The sequence below is a fragment of the Poeciliopsis prolifica genome, unplaced genomic scaffold (assembly GCF_027474105.1).
Source record: "Poeciliopsis prolifica strain line A6 unplaced genomic scaffold, Auburn_PproV2 SCAFFOLD038, whole genome shotgun sequence".
In the NCBI taxonomy this organism is placed as follows: domain Eukaryota; kingdom Metazoa; phylum Chordata; class Actinopteri; order Cyprinodontiformes; family Poeciliidae; genus Poeciliopsis; species Poeciliopsis prolifica.
The window spans coordinates 3,867,800-3,873,270 of NW_026562413.1; the positions used below are offsets into that span (position 1 = coordinate 3,867,800).

A 5,471-nucleotide genomic window follows, 5' to 3' on the forward strand; every position below is an offset into this window, starting at 1 on the left:
GTGGGGAATGTGTGTGTGTGCGCTGGGAGGGGTTGGAGGGGCTGAAGCTGTCTGTTTTGAGCTTTGAGTCTCTGCCAAGCTCTCGTTGGTATTGTGCTGCTTACAGCTGGCCTTGCCCTTCTTCCCTTCTCTCTTTCTGCTCTCTGTTCTCAGCAACTCCCTTTTTGTCTTTCAGTCTGTGCAGCACTGTCTGCTTTTCTCCATGCTCTCTGCTATAGGGAGTTTGGGAGAAGGGGGTCAGTTGTCAGGGGGCCAGCTTTTGGGGTTTTCCCCCCTACACACGGACGCACACACACAAACACACGCACACGATCACGCACAGAGAGGAGGGTGTCGGAGCATGGAGGCCGGCAGAAAGAAGAGGCGAAGAGAGAGGTGAAGGTTGCTGCATGACATACTCTTTCAAAGAAACCTCACAGGTTTGATTCCCCCTGTAGCTCCCCTTTTTCTCAATCTTTCCTATTGGATTCCTCTTTTAGCTTTTCAAATCCAAAGTGAACCCCCACAACAACAACAAAAACTACATATTTTGTTTAGTTTAGACGCATGCAGCGAGGGAATTGATCAGTGGGTGAAATACAGTGAGACAAGAAATAAAAGAAGCAGCCTCGGTGATAAGAAACTTGAGAGATGGAGAGATCGAGGGGAGACATACGATATAAGAGAGATAAAGAAGGGCGAAGTGAGAAATAGAGGCAGCAGAGAAACTCCAATAAAGACACAGATCAGATAAAGGATCCTCTAAGGACTTCCAAATGTCCTTTTGTCAAGGCGTACGGTGGCGATATTAAAAAGTGAAAAAAAGAGAAAAAGATGCTGAGCTATTCCTGCAAACTGAATCAGAAAAAAGAAAAAAAACACATCGAGCCTCATCCCCGACAGACGCCGTGACTAAAGTTTCCTCTTCCGACGACTCATCCCACCACTTGACAGCTTATTGTAGCCGCTGAAAAGATGAGAGGCACGCTGCTTTAGTTTTACCACACAATTAGTCAGGGATCAGTGAGTCATCCTGTGGGTTGGCTACATGGTCAGCTGATCCTGCTGTGTCAGGTGCCATCTTTGTTGGGTGGCGGATGTTGCCCACAGGCATTCAATACACTCAGCTCTTCATGTTTGGTGGTAAATTTCCTTGTGTGAAATTGAATATAACTGTTTTTGTGGTGATGGTTTGTGAATAATGTAAGCTGTAAAAAGTAAAGATCACATTTGTGGGAAAAAACATTAAGTGTGCTTTTAACCCGAGTGTTTTATGTATGGCAATATTACACATAATGATCGAGATCTCACCGGATTTTAAATCAGGTAAACGTCCCATTCCCAAATGTAAAAAAAATAAATAAATCACTGCAAGGTTGAACTACGATCAAACTCAGTTCACCTCCAATCAGTGACTGTGAAAAACCTTTGACCTAACAGCATTGCTGTAAAGCTCAGCTACAGTTATAGTGAAAAGCAGCTCTAAAGTATGTAAATACTGTTCATGTTAGACTTGCACATATTTATTTGTAACTAATGGGATTCTTCATAGATGTTCATATTCAGCTCTGAGTCTTGGCAGAAGTAAATACGGCCTAGAGGGTTAAAAATGAGTTTCCTTGATAAACTCGAGAACTATGCAGATATTTTTAATTCATCTCATCTGAGCTTTGAGTAGTTTGGCCTTCTCCTGCTTTCTCCGCGCTCCTCTAACGTGAAGGAGGAAACATGACCCGGCCGTGACTCCCTCAGGCTTACACTTCACTTTAATCGCCTGGGAAAACAGGAAACCGTGGTCTTGGAAAACGAAATGTTTATGCTTTGCTCAAATTTACATGGAAGCCGTCCACCTTCCCTCCTCTGACTTTTATTTGATTCTCTTAATGTTCATTTTCTTAATCTTTAGTGCTTTTCTGATTGGCTCTTGTTGTTTTTGTTCAGGTCGTCTGCAGACCTGGATTTCCGCAGTTTCAATAACTTCAGAGAGGAAATCTAAAACGCAAACATTTGAGGCATTAATTCTGAGGTGTGAAAGACTCGCATTTTTTTTTCTCTCATCTTGAACACGTCAGCTCAAGATTTGCCAACGAGCATCAAAATGAATACTCAGCGAACGTATTTTACACCTCTGAAAGTGCGGCAGCTACCCTGGTCATAGCCGGCACGCCCCCTGCAGAGCGCTTCCTCTTTTTCTGTCACTCCACCCGGCATTTGTCACTTCTTCTTTCACCACTATCTGCTTCTGATTTACTAAAACTGACTGATCGCTAACTCATTCCTCCCTTTTTGTCGTTGTGCAAGCCATTTTCTTTTTACTCCCGGCGTCTAATGACCGTCCTCGTGGGCAGGATCTCATCCCACATCCCGAGGCTACCTGTAACACTAACTGCCCAACTTCCTGAGCGCAGCCATCAATCACGTCGCTCCCTTCCTCTCCACAGCTATCGCTCAAACCTCAAACTCCTAGTCTGCATTTCACGGATCACAGACTTCCTGCATACTTTCATGCAGCGTTTGGTGGGTGGGTGCATGTGGATGTCTTTACGTGACTGATGAACAGAGACACAGAAGGGTAATATAATCTCTGGACATCTTGAGTTCCTGAACTTTGGCTTTTTATCTTTTGAAGGGAGGAAAATGGCAAACAGTTGGATGCACCTGGAGCCCTGAAGAGCCACCTGCAGCAATACATGACGCTCGGGTTTATTTCTAAATCTGAGCTAATGCCTCTCTTGGAGCACAAAACTTGCTCTGTAAGTCTTTCTGGAATCCTTTTTTTAACAGTGGTGACAGCTCCATGCTAAATTAAGGCCAAAGGACTTAATCATTGTGTTTTATTTATGCGGAGGGGGATTTCTGTCAACTTATTTCTATATCTTGATCCCACGCATGATGGAAATAAGACACAACGCAGATGTAATATCCTTTAGGACTAAGAGACTTTGTGAAAAATCCTCAAACAAAATGGTGCAACAATAAACCTGTGCAAAATATGAGTCGGTGATGTGCATCAACCCTCTCAAGTAATTGTAGATTTCGTGAAAATGTGAATTTTTCGGTTAAGGTGTAGTTTTACACATAGGAGTGAAGTCGTGCTAAAAACAGTGCCTCGCTAAAATATCCATACTTTTTGAGCTTCTGAAGCAAAGTGACCACAAACTTCTATGTATTTTATGCCAGGGACCAACACAAAGCAAACTGTGAATGTGAATTGGAATGAAAAACTTTGCAGAATCACCATTAATGACTGTACTGCTCTGACACATTAACATGCTTTGTGTTAAACTGTTCCAGACTCAAAGAGAGGCGATGACTCGAATGGACCAACCCAGGCTTAGAAGCCAATGTGCCTTCGACCTGGGAGACACAGTGAGCGTGGAGGTTGAGTAACTCAGAGAAATACTCCAGACACCACAAAGGGACTACCTTGATTCCACAGGAGGAGACACTAATGTATCTGAAGGAGAGCACAGAAAGCTTGGCTTTAACACAAAGGTTAATCATTGGCTGAGGAGCAGTCATCCAGCAGACCCTTATATCCACAGAAGAGATGATGATGGAATTGCAGGGAGGCGACAGGATGTCATCCACACTTGCTTCACTCCAAAAATCATGACATGGTGGAAGTTAACCTTCAACTCCAGCCTTGAGGCATTTGCAGCCTTTAAAAGGTCTGATTCCATGATCGGCCTGCATTTAGCTCCATCAACAGCGACCAGCTTCTCCTGCCTCTGTCAAGTTTTTTAATGTGTTCAGAGTAACATAGTGTTCTTTTTCTGACCTGAATGACACATGGTAGTTTTCATGTAGACCAAATAGTTGCATGGTTTTTCTCATCTGTGTCCTGGCTGGAGGCAAACTGTTCACTTAGCTTCTCGTGGTTTTCTTTCGGGAATAACTGCCCTTATTTTTTGAAGTGCACCACTAATATTTGTTCTCGTGACGGATTCTTCCACCTATAAATATCAGTCACTACACATCTTTTGGCCACATCTCTGATTGGTAGGTTTGATGCTGTACTGTACTCTTCCCGATTTCTGAAGATGGATTTAACACAGATTTTGAGAGGTTTGTTGTTTTACAACCGAACAATTTTTTAAACTTTGATCAAAATCACGTCTGACCTGTTTGCGATGTTCATGGTTGTCCACTAAAGATCTCTAAAAAACCTCTAAGGCCTTATGTTGGTTGCATCGGATTAAACTTAGGTGTATCAGAGAAAAGGGGTTGAATACATATGCTTATTCCATGTATCATTTTCCTCCCAGGCCTTGACCTTTTTGACCCTGCAAGAATAAGTGAATATAGACAATCATAGAATGGATGAATGCTGGTTGGCTACATAGATCTATGCACTGAAAAGAGGTGAGAAAAATGAATCAAGGCACAGGTTATAACATACCAATATTCAACAGCTTTTTTTCTTGAAGAAAAGATGTTACCTCATGCGAAATCAGCAGCTGAACTTCTTTATTCGGGGCAGTAAATTTTGATGAGTTTTTTTTTTCCCACTGTTGAACTATAACCACTAATTAATTTGTATAAAAGAAATGAGAGCTGATCCTGGTTGCACAAAACTGTTTAAAACTGATGGGTTATGATCTTCAGCACTGAGATCATTACCTCTGGCAGGTATTTTCAGCCTCGTCGCTGCTGTCAAGTGAATGGTGCGAAAACAAGATAGTCCTGTGACTCTCTGAGATTTGCATACAAATACAGGAACTTTTTTTTTTTTTTAGCTCTGTGTGGGGGAGGAGCAGATGAGGGTTAAGTGGTTGCACCAAGTTGGTTTATGTAGCAGGTCTTGATTTTAGTCTGTGGCAAAGGGAAAAGCTATCATTAGGAGCTTAACTGGCTCATGGCCTCTGCGCACTGACGGCATACCAGTCTGCTACGGTCTGCTGCAAAGAAGCAGCTCGCTAAGTTTGTTTCTGGGCAGAAAATACAACCTCAACATCTTCTATTAGTTCTCCTTTGGAAATATTGTATGATTACTTGTTTTCAGCTTTGCAAATAAAAAAGAAATACTCCATCAGTTGAATTAAAACCTGCTGCAAGTCACAGAAACACAGGATTTCTGTGAACCTGCACTGCATAAAAAAACTTGTTAAATGTTTGCAAATGCAACAAATAAAATTGACTCATAATATTATAATACTTAATACTTAAAATCTAGTTTGAAATGTATGAATTTTTCAAGTTTCACACATTGCAATAAAAATGTTTTATTTGTCTGTTTATGTCTTAGCAATACTATGACAGTTTGAACAGTCACAAAATGAATCTTATTATTCTTATTTAAACTATCTTGGGTTGCAACTGGGATGAATTGGTGAAATGCAAAAATATGAGACAATAAGGCCCAAAGGAATTAAAACACTGAAGGAAAAACAAAATACAGAGTGAGTCAAATTTAAAGGCACACTGCCAAAAAATACAACTAAAATACAAGAGTATGAGTGTTGACAGAGTTTGGTGGAAAAAAAAACAAA

The 5,471-nt window shown here is 41.4% G+C and overlaps 1 long non-coding RNA gene across 1 annotated transcript; it reads left to right on the forward strand.

Moving 5' to 3' along the window:
• Positions 1-2,614: 2,614 nt before the first annotated feature.
• LOC129375160 (uncharacterized) lies at positions 2,615-3,765 on the forward strand. The gene is made up of 2 exons (XR_008607604.1): positions 2,615-2,732; positions 3,274-3,765. It is a non-coding gene; the product is annotated as an uncharacterized LOC129375160 (long non-coding RNA).
• The last annotated feature ends 1,706 nt before the right edge of the window (positions 3,766-5,471 follow it).